The sequence below is a fragment of the Etheostoma cragini genome, chromosome 22 (genome assembly GCF_013103735.1).
Source record: "Etheostoma cragini isolate CJK2018 chromosome 22, CSU_Ecrag_1.0, whole genome shotgun sequence".
NCBI lineage: Eukaryota > Metazoa > Chordata > Actinopteri > Perciformes > Percidae > Etheostoma > Etheostoma cragini.
Genome location: NC_048428.1, coordinates 20,781,027 through 20,792,724, shown reverse-complemented (window position 1 = coordinate 20,792,724; position 11,698 = coordinate 20,781,027). Strand labels below are relative to the sequence as shown.

The following is an 11,698-nucleotide window of genomic DNA, read 5'->3' as shown; positions in this document are numbered from 1 at the left end:
CATCCGAGAGGAGCTCGGAGTAGAGCCGCTGCTCCTTCGCGTTGAAAGGAGCCAGTTGAGGTGGTTCGGGCATCTGGTCCTAGGCATATGCCTCCTGGGCGCCTCCCTAGGGAGGTGTTCCAGGCACGTCCAGCTGGGAGGAAGCCTAGGGGAAGACCCAGGACTAGGTGGAGAGATTATATCTCCAACCTGGCCTGGGAACGCCTCGGGATCCCCCAGTTGGAGCTGGTTGATGTGGCTCGGGAAAGGGAAGTTTGGGGCCCCCTACTGGAGCTGCTGCCCCTGCGACCCGATACCAGATAAGCGGATGAAGATGGATGGATGGATGGATAGTTGGACTTGGTAATAGGATGATAGAAACCATGACCAACCCTTGCTCACACCCAATTGGTAATAAACTGATGCTTGGTCAATTATGGAAGGAATCTCACCCAAGGAAGAGGGAAAAATAAATAGGCTTTAAAATAATGGTACATAAATTATCAGGAATTGACTTCATGAATTCATTCATGTAGTTCTTTATTAACTATTAGTACTCTACACTACAAGGCTTAAAAGTATCTCATGCATGACTTAATGTAGGAACAATACATTCATTATTGCATTGTTTAAGGAATTTGAATCATCATGGTTTCTGATTTATTAATGATGTTCATGTCTGAAAACTGACCACCGCAGAGCACATTGAACTATTGTTATCATGGTTAACTAAACATGACTTATTTATTACTTCATCATGTTTGGGACCCTTGTGCTGACCCGGTCCGTATGTAACCTTGAAAAATAAGAGAAGATTAAAGGTGGCATGCATTTAAATGTATTAGGAATTAATGTGGTGGGTTGGCAAAATGATACTGAGGCACTACCACTGACACAGAAATTACAACAACATAGAGTAATGCCTGGGAACAGTGCTCACTCAGGTAGGATATGTACGCATTTTACTTTTTACTAACCTCTAAGGGCCCTATTTACACGACCTAAGCGCAGGGCATGGAGCGCATGGTGCAGGTGCGTGTAAGGTGTGACCAAATCCACCTTTTCTATTTTAACTGCGGAAAATCGGGGCATTGCGCTGATCGCATGGTTCATCAGGGTCGTACTTAGTGTCTTCATTCATTCATAGGTGTGTTTTGGGGCTTAACATGCAATCAACCAATCAGAGTGCATCTTCAATTCCCTTAAACAGCCAGGCGGGTTTGTACCATTGCCATTATGATAGTGGATTTGCACCATGATAGCTGTATATGCAATATTTTGCATGTGTGTGTGCTGCTGGGCTTCCCTGTGTGTGTCTGAGTAACAAGAATAGTGTGCGCGCTGTGCACGAGCCTAGGCACATTTTACTAATGCTCTGTTAAAATACCAACGAGATGCTGTGTTACTGACTTTAGACCAGCTTTTTGTTGGTCAATGGGGCGATCACTTCCAGCTGAACACACCTCCCTGAAAGACCCGCACGCCCATGGGCGCAAAAACGGGCGCAGGTGGATTTGCTATTTTAACAACATGGCCGCTGGACAGTCTTAAAATGACAAAGACACATGCATCGGGCTTTGTGCCGCACTGGGTGCAAGATAGGGCCCTAATGTGACTGAACACATGAAAGGTCTTTAGAATTCTTTTAAGTAAGGGGTCACAAAGCTGATTGCTGCATATGCCGCTATTAATCATATCTTCAGTTTTTTTTATTTAACCCTCATGTTGTCCTCGGGTCAACTTGACCCGTTTTTCTATATCCATGCTCTTTTTAATTACCCAAAATAACATGATTGATTTCACTCAACGCTCTTTGGCAAGTACAAATCTCTCTGCATAAATTTTGAGGTGTCTTTAGAGTATTCAAATTTATAGCATTTGTAAAACAATTTGAAGTGTTCTGAAATTGTATTGAGTAAAAGTTGATGTATTCCAGTCTGGGATTATCCAACAACATACATTCCTTTAATTTTAGTCTAAAAAAAATTCATAATTTCTGCTTTTCTAACTCAAACATTAGGTATAATTTCCTATAAATGAGGTTTATTGACCCTAAATTCCAAAAAATAAGTAAAACTAAAGCTAATACTGTTGAAAACGTCAAAAAAGTGACACACATTGATAAAAAGGGTCACAAGTGTTGGAGAAAAAAGGGACAAAAACGTAAGAAAAAGTTAAAAACATGAATAAAAACCTTAACCAAAAGTGTTTTTGTTTTTCAATTTTGACGGGAAGAGAACACAAGCAATGTTTAGTTTATCATGATTACAACACGGTAATTCATTCCTTAACTAATAATTTACCTATGAAGAAGACACCTAAAGAAAAAAACATCATACATTTTTTTTTTTAAAGCTGTTTAGATTTACCTACTCTTACGGTAAATTAACCCAAGCATTGAGAACATTGTTTAAGTACAAAGAGATTACTAAGTGTCAAAAGTAACGTTTTCATATTAAATGTACTCAAAAATTTGAAGTGAGAGTAAAAGCTTTGATTATGAATTTTGTTGTGGCTTCCATTTTAAAGTATACTATTCAGGGTCTCCACACCTTCTTAAACATAAAACTCAAAGTCTGACATCAACAAAGTGAGAAACCAAATTAAAAAAATGTGGTGAGGAAGAATCTTTTTTTTTTGCGAGTAACGAAGTCGCTCAGGGGAAGTGTAGCGGAGTAAAACTGCACATTTTGTTCAGGAAATGTTGTAGAGTAAAAGTAAAGGTTTCCAGAAACAAGGTACAGGTAGGTGAAAATTCTACTAAACTAAAGTAACAAAGTTTTTGTTCTTTGCTACATTACAACAATGTTCCCCACCCATGATCTTTTCCAAAACATCGCTGTCCCGTTCCCGTGCCGTGGTCAGTTCCTGGCCAAGCGCGTCTAAATAGGACGCCAGGGAGCGAGACTCTAACGGAGATTGGTTGCGTCGGTAACCAACGCCAAAAGGCCCCCGACCAAGCTTCACTTTTCGACGTGCTGGGAGTGAGAGTATGTTGACATGATACAACCTGAGTCTTTGCTGAACAGTTTTGTTGCATGTTGAGCAATGTGGCATCAATGTGGTGAATACTTAGATTTTATTGGTTTGGCAATGAATTACTGTATATCCAAAAGGTCAATTCCCCAATTATCATAATATCTCTTACTTACCTGTAGCCCTGCAGATAGTTTTAGTTTAATTTGTCCAGGTTAACTGTCTGTAAGTGAGATTTCTCAGTCATAAGTGTTTGAGGGTGCTCAGGAGGGGGCCCACATCTTATTTTTTGCCCTAGGGCCCCTTGCAGGTTAATCTGGCCTCTGGCTCCAGATTTAAGACTAAAGGAGACTGTGCTTCTGAGGTTGTGGCTCTCTACCTTTATACATACGATCTGTGGACGTTTTTTTTTTAAAATCAGTTCACCACCTCTTTGGACTTGCCTTTGTAAAGTCTTTCATTCACACTTTTATTGTTTTTTTCCCTCCACTTTGTGACATCTTCTCGAGAAAGGTGCTTTAAAAAATTTACTTTATCAGGAATAGCAAAGAGAAGTCGTGATGAGTTAGGGCGGGGGTGAGAAGTGACTACATTTTACATCCAGTTTCATCACTATCTCCAAAGTTTCTGCTTTTCATTCTGCTCACTTTTCAAATTGTTGAGCTAAATGGCACTCAGACCTTTATGGGAGAGTGAGGAACGTGTGCAAAGAAATCCCCCCCCCCCCCCCCCCCCCCCCCCCCCCACACACACACACACTCACTCCTGATGATGTCATTTTTCACAAAAATCTCAATCAATATGAAATGATTTAGCTGCTGTTTAAATGTGGCACACTAATGTGGGTGTCCAAATCTCAGCGTTTCCTCACTGAATCGCCACACGTCTCACATCCGCGTTGAGTCATCTACGAAGGACCGGTGCCAAGGCACGCCATCAAAGGTGCCATTCAACAAGGAAACAAGGGTAATAGATGCTGCATGGAAGACCGCTCTCATACATATTCAACATTTTTGTTGTAAAATGTGTGTATTGATCAGGCTGCCTGACCTCCTCATTCCCACCCCAGGCTCTGTGTACAGCCTATGCTTTGCAATAAGGGCGATCAAAACAGGTCCTTGTCTCCTAGTGAAAAGACCCTCCAAAGCACGAGCTTCACCACCTTTGTGTTCAGGGCCCTCTTCGACAGAGGTGGTGCCAAATCAGGTCACAGAGGAGACGGTGCATTCACTGGGAATAATAGAAATGATTGCAATTTCTAAACACACAGCATGCCTCAGACAAAAGCCGCAAAGAAACATTCCACCCCCTCTCAATACAGATAAGAAAGGATAAAATGCTTAAGAAATGACTGTAAACCGAAGATGTTTACTCATGTATGATTGTTGGCATTATCTGTCGGTAAATATGCGCTGGAGCAAAGGCCAGATGACTAAGGTGGCAATCTGTGATTCATGCATAATCCGTGCCTGCGGGCCCGTGCATCGCATGCACCTCTCATCTGAAAGAGAGCATGGAGAATACAATTTTTCAGGGTATTAACACAAATGCATTTATGCTGCTTAAGTCTTTGCTCAAAAACGGCATATTGTAAACAACTGCTGCCAGTGTGAAGGTAAACAGTTGTGTTGGTGTCCTGTAATTTCAACGTTTGTAGCCGTTCTAGGATGTAGAGCTGTGAGCTGAGATGGGTTTGTGGGTAAAGTAGAAGACAGGCTGTTAAAGTCTGTTTGTCTGAGGTTGATGAGGTAGTAAAAGTAGCCAAGGGCAACAGCTGAAAGCCCCTTAAGGATCTGAGCTTTTCTTCTGTGGTGATGAGTTTGTTACTCACATTTCTGTTCATTTGTCCCATGTAATACCAGCAGACATATTACAGCAATGTGTTATGAATATACTGTAGCCTGGAATTGTTCTACTAAAGAATTCCTTTTATTATTGTTAACAAATCCCATGAAAAGACCAAAATGTAATAAAAATGTAAAACATGTTCCTTCACCATAAACACACACACTGTAGTTTATTTTGACTAAATCCCACACACACCGTTCTGCTGCCACAAATACTCACAGGAGAGTAGTCCCCAAAACATGCAGTACTTACTCATGTTCATTAATATTGCTAAAAATTAAAGTGCCCGTTTTTTTAAACTAAATGATATATTTGTGACCTTCAGTGGGAATGAATGTGCCTGGAGCCACAATCCCGATGTAGGGACCAAGACATTGTTGGTTTTGTTTTTCTAATCAGGATTTGAGACAACAAGAAAAATAAAGGATGCAGAAATAGAACATAGTTTTTTCCTAGGAAAGCTGCAAACCAAAGTTTACACTTTAACTTGTGGTTTATGATGTATTTTAGCCACAAATGTACGTAAGGCTAAACTGTATTTAAAGGTGCCCTGCCACACGTATTTTATAACTTTGCTGTAATGTCTGAAGTTCTTCCATGGACTCTGTGATGCCTTGGTTACCTTGTTTCAAGTCATTCTAGCGTGGTATAGAAAACCTGCAGGAAGACTCGGCTCCATTTCTGCCAGTTCTCATTAATGTGCACTGAGCTAAGCTGCTTAACTCTCATTGGCTTACAGCTAGCCAATGAGAGCCTGGCTATCAGCATCCTTTACCCAGTGCAACTGGGCGACTTCATGAATAGTAATGAGCTCAGGCAACATGACATCAGACTGACCGGCTGTTGTGAATGGCCTGATTTCACATCTCATTTCTTCCCAGTGGCTAGAGCTGACAGAGCAGGTAGCAGTTCATCTTCCCATTGCCCAAATAACACACACACACACATATGGACTTGACATGTTTCAAAAAATGCAAGTAAAAATGTTTTTGTGTGGCAGGGCACCTTTAAGACATTACAAGGTGCTGTTGTTGCTCTCCTCATGTTTATGTTGTTAAACTTCATAAATAACACTTTTTTAAAACCAATCAGTAATCTGCAAATGTTTTTAATGCATCAGGTACGCAGGTCCAGATTCTTGCACACTGTCCAACAAAAAAATCAAAAATCTAATGGCAATGTTTTGGTGCTAGGCCTTTATCAGGCAAATGACGCAGAGACTCTCAGTCGAAGACTAAAACTTTGCTATCAGATTTATTTTTGCAAGTTAGACAGAATGTGGGAGTTTGTTTGCAACTATTGAAAAACCATCGGTGAAACATAATACGAAGGTTATGTAAGAAAGAAGAAACAGCAATGGGTAGACCATTTGGCAGCAGTTGCTTGGTTTCCATAAATGCTGCAATCTCCCCCCGGGATAATTATTAACAGATGAATCACCTTGTTGTGACATGCAATGCCCAATGTAATGCCTAATTGCCATGCTTCTTCCAATAGGTGCACATTTTTGTACACTGAGATGCCAGTATGCAGACCAGGAACAGAGGATGCTAATAGTAAATGAAACGCATCCATTAAAAGCTGCATAATATCTTTTCTAAAATGCATCTTCAGCTCCCCAGCCATAGATTTATTCAAAGCTCTCTTTGGGGAGAGACGCATACAAATGAAAACATTGAAATGAAAAGATGAGGCACCTGGAGGACAGCAGCATCTCTAGAAACACCACAGCAATTTCAATTATATCATAATTAGTTTTTTATGATGAGGTCAAAGATGGTTTCTGCCTGGCACAGGCAATCCCATCATTTTCCATGTATGCAGTCTTTGTTGAAAGGAAAAGGGAAAATAAATTTGTCTACAGCACCATGTCCGGATCCACCCTGGGAGTCTAGAGTGAAAATGACAGATACGTAGACAAGATTCTGCAAAAGGGAACCTGTGTCTTTAAAAATGACCTCCGATGACTGTCAGCGTGGCTCTTTCTTAAAGACCCCAGGAATTGGATCAAGAAGACACAATGGTGTGTCCGTGTTGACCGAGGCCCGAGTATTTTATGGGCACCGACTAAAAAAGCAATTCAAAAATGCGATAGAAAAGCACAGATCTTCAACATCAGTGACATAGCCATAATGTCTTGTCTGGTATTGATAACTGACTGGCTACTTCTTTTTGGTGTTCTGTCCTCCAAAAAGGTGCAAGATGAAATATTAATTTAAAAGGTCCAGTCTGTGGTTCTGAGAATATAGAAGTGGAAACAAATGTGGCCTGCTGATGATTGAATTTGGTTGTCAGACAGAAGGACTCATTCTTACATGGAACATAATTTAACCCATGACCACGCTCAGTGTCAAATAAAGAACTGCAGCCTGCCTTTTTATCCCCCCGCCATAACATTTGTATCACAGGAGTTCACACGCCATATTATTCTTAATTAATTATTCTTAGGCCTTACTCTAACTCATATTGCAATGGTCCAATTTGGGTCTGGAACCAAGCTCAAAACCGAGGGTTCGTGTTTAAAAAAGTAATTTGTAATAGAATCACAAAAGTGTTTAATTTGCCCTAACCTTCTATTAAAAGGACATGCAGATCCACAAAATGTGAGCAATTTCTTTTTTGGGCTTTTCCGCCTTTAATGAACAGGATACAGGCTAGATCAGGAAGGTGAGAGAGAGGGGTAAGACATGAAGGAAAACTTCACAGATCGGATTCAAACCCTGGACCTCTGCGTCGAGGCATAAACCTGTGAGCATACGTTTTCCTGCTCTACCCACCGAGCCAACCAGCCACACACAAAGTCAAAGTTTTAATCACTGGTCTCTTGTAGGTGTATTCTCAGTGAGCTGAGCTGAAAACTTTAGGCGCTCAGTCTTTGGTCAGTCAGTCTTCGGCAGTCAGTGCTAATCCTGACCCTCGCTGGTGGTTGCCACTTCTGAACGTTGACTGGTGGAATGAGATCGAGGACACAATCGACTGAAATGAGGTTTCTCTGCAGGGCGTCTAGCCTGTCGCTCCACGACTCCTGGAGGAGCTCATTGATCTGGAAGGACCTTAGACTGAAGCTGCTGCTTGTCGAGAGGAACACAGAGAGGCGATCAAACATCTGCTAGGGATTTCGGGATTGTCTGACTTGGTGGAGATCTGAAGGCAGAGTGCAGGAGGAAGGCAGTGATATGTCCCAGTTGCCATGAGAACAGATACGAATCCCCAAGAGAAAATAGGTGAAGGAATGTGTTAAGTCAAGTCAAGTTTACTTCATCCATAAAAATGGAAATTACAGTGCTCATACCCACCGTCATACCCATAAAAACTGCAGCATAAATACAATACACTACAATAAATACGCTACAGTACAATTCAATACATAAATACAGTAAAATAAAACAAAAACTTATACAAATTCATGTTTAAAGTGCTTGTTGTGCTGTCTGATGGCCTGAGGCATAAAAGAGAGAGCATACTGCTAAGTTTGTGTCACAGGAGGCCTTGGTCTACCACTACGCTCCATAAGCCTACCATTGTTTACAGTTATTCAAAAAGCTATTAGCATAGCGTCATTGTGTCCACGTTCGTACACTTATTGGCTAACGTTTTATCAAAATATCTGTTAAAATATCCATCAACCCATCCATCTTCATCCCGTTATCTGGTATCGGGTTGCCGGGGCAGCAGCTCCAGTAGGGGACCCCAAAAATCCCTTTCCCGAGCCACATCAACCAGCTCCCTAGGGAGGTGCCCAGGAGGCATCCTTACCAGATGGCCGAACCACCTCAACTGGCTCCTTTTGACTCTGTTAAAATATGAATATGAAGAATCGGTTAATGTTTTCAGTTGATTTAACTGTGTAAAACTAAAGTGTAACTTCTTACTTTACAGTTTACGTTACGTTTCTTCTCCTCGCTGTAGAGACTGGGCCTTGCTGGGTATTAAGTCCATAGACAGTAAGCTATAGAAAGTTCCATCAATGCTGTCAAAACAACCGGATCTTACTTCCGTTCTTCACAATAAAATGCCATGCTTCAACAACTCTGAATTATGCAATAGATAATAGATCAATTCTAACAGAAACGTAAAGTACTGCAAAAAGACCAAAAAGTGCGTCAGGTTGGAAGTGTCCACATATGGCCAATAGCAGCGAGTGGTGTCTGAACGGACACAGTGACGCTAGTGTTAGTGTTGTGTCAGTGCAATCCGTTCTGTTGTCAACCTGTCCCGCATTTAACTGAAATGTCCATTTTACAACCCCGCCCACGACTTTTTCCTAAACCTGTCTCAATCTTTAGTTGCATGTCAGTTCAAGTGACGCCTATTTGGGGTGATGAGGTAATTTATCATTACAAATCAATACATGGACAGCACTATATTGTTTGTCAAGGCATTCCAAAATGTGTGTGTTTTTAGTTTTTTACATCACACAAAGTTATGTCTTTGTTTTGCAAAAAATTATAGAAACAAGTATTTAGACCTAAGACTTAAAATTCAACGGGGAAATTGAAACCCAATGGGTTGTTTGCTGTTTAAACGTCATGCTCTGCCTTTGCTGGATGGCATTGTGTCCATCTCCCCAAAAACCCAACATTAGAGATTAGTTTACTAAAAAAAAAGGAAGAAAAAGTATGAGCAGATATAGAGGAAAGAAAAGTTGACATTAAGCCATGTCTTGGACGATGGATGGACACATTGACCTTTCAGACATGACACCATGAGACCATTGTTCAGCTCTTTGTACACATGCAGTGTGCAGCAACCCAAGTGCATCACGGACCAAGTGTGTGATCCTCGCATTAAAGCTATAGTGCGTATTTTATGTCGCCCCCTTGAGGAATTCTAAGTAATGGCAACAAAAATATTGGCTTATCTTATCTTAACTTGAGTTTCTGCAGGGGAAAGGCAACATAATCCTCTGAAGATAGCCTTACTGTGAAATCCACAGAGTTGTGTGGAGCTGTTAGTCTTAAATAGCTTTGTAGCAACTCATTTGGCGATGGCAAGTTACGCGCTGAAGCTTTAAACTCCTTACTGCCACCAAAAGTCCCAATTTCCCAAACACCTAGCCCCTGAAGTCAATGGTCTTGGAACAAAACCAACCCGAGAGTTGTTTCACGTTAATACAACAAGGTCACTTGAGCTGGCTAATTCTCTGTGCAGCCCCTTCATTTGTTATTCCAAACAGGCTGTCATTTGGCTATTTAACACATGATGATGAATAATGGCTTTTTGGTTACTATTGTTTCTGTTGGTCACAGCTGAATAGAATAAAATGGCGCAAAACAATAAGAGGGAGCATTAATATTGTTTTAATATTGTTTTCATTTCACTTTTTATATTTGGCTACCTACTTGTAAAAGCTTCAGAAGTGGCTCCCAGATCGCTGCCACAGATCAAAAAGAGTAGTTTATGTCTTTGGGGGCTGCATGGGCTTTCTTTTCTCTCCATGTTTTGACATATTCTTTATTGGCAAATGCAGGAAAACTCGTTGTTTTTACACTTACGGTGACACGAGCAGAGGCGCTGCATCTCAAGGGTTTTTCTTGTCATCAACCAGAGCTGAATGACATGAGGAAAATACCTAACTATGATTGTTTTGGCTGATATTGCGTTCGCGGTATGATTTATACGGTGGCCGACAGGGGAAAACGCCCTGCAACTTAAAAAAACACATGCAAATAGACAAAACACACAAGGAAAATAAGAAATCATCTTCAATAATTAGACAACACAAACAACATTTAGAAGACGCACTACAAATACACACAACACAACCAAATACAGCGTTTTTTTGTTGTTGCATCTGCTTTTCTTTTTGCATTTCTTCTTTTTTTGAGTTTATGTGCTTTACTTTTTGCATTGTTTCTATATTTGCATTTATGTATTTGGTTGTGTTGTGAGTTTCTTTCTTAATTGGCTTGTGTGTTGTCTACATACATGTGTTTTCTCAAGTTAGATGGCGTTTGCCCCTGTTGGCCACCGACGATATTGGAGGAAATGCAAATTTTTGTATCACCGTTCTGATTTTCATTGTAAAATATTACAATTAAAAATAATTATAGTGTGATACATGCGAGGGTCTGTACCAACCATTTTTTTCCTTCTTTAGTCCGTAAGATTCAATGTGTAGGCTGGGACGTCTCTGATGCACTTCACAATGGTTTGGCTCACCTTTTGCCTTTGACAAATATTGTGCCCCCCCCCACCCTGAAGTTTAATATTGAATTAACCCATTTTGGGATTTTGATTAAATTGCGATTAATTGTGCAGCCTTATCAACAACTGGTGTATAATCGGGTAAAACCTCTTTTGGTTTGAACTTGACTTGGGGGCTTTGCAGGATCTGTTTGGGCTAACATCCGTCTCCGGTCTCTCCTCGATGGAGCCGGCCTGGGCGATGGAGCCGGCCAGGGCGATGGAGCCGTGGCTTACCTGGGTGGATTTTCTTGGATGGCAGCTTAATCATCTGGCCCCGTGTCAGCCACCGACTGGGCCAAAGCTACGGCAACCCAACAGATTGGCCCTCAAAGGACCCACCACATCTGCACTCCTACAGGAAGATGAAGTGGGGGGGGGTTAAAGAGACAGGAACTAATTCCTCTCATCTTCTGATTTCACACAAATGAGTGCAAGGGATGTGCATAACGAGCTGGCACCAAGCTTTGGCGAGGTAAGCGTAGATCTGAGTCATGAACACATTCACCGAGGACTGAAACAAACATGGCTCTGTCTCATGCGGAAGCACTCAATTAACAACAAGGAACTTTAAATGATTTAAGGGAATAGAGTGGCCTGCAGCATTTTAGAAACAGTGTTGATGTTGTTTGCTCGGTGAGTGAAATAACCTCTGTCCTCTCGTCCTCTGTCAACAACCGCTGGCTCGTAAGAGAAGTTCCGCTCCAAA

General features: G+C 41.3%; 1 long non-coding RNA gene across 1 annotated transcript in view; it reads left to right on the top strand.

Annotated features, from left to right (window-relative positions):
* The window catches only part of LOC117937918, a 14,551-nt gene extending 12,199 nt beyond the window's left edge, over positions 1 to 2,352 (top strand). The window contains exon 3 of the long non-coding RNA XR_004655283.1: positions 2,343 to 2,352. This is a non-coding gene — a long non-coding RNA (uncharacterized LOC117937918). The remainder of the gene's footprint in view (positions 1 to 2,342) is intronic.
* Positions 2,353 to 11,698: the final 9,346 nt, after the last annotated feature.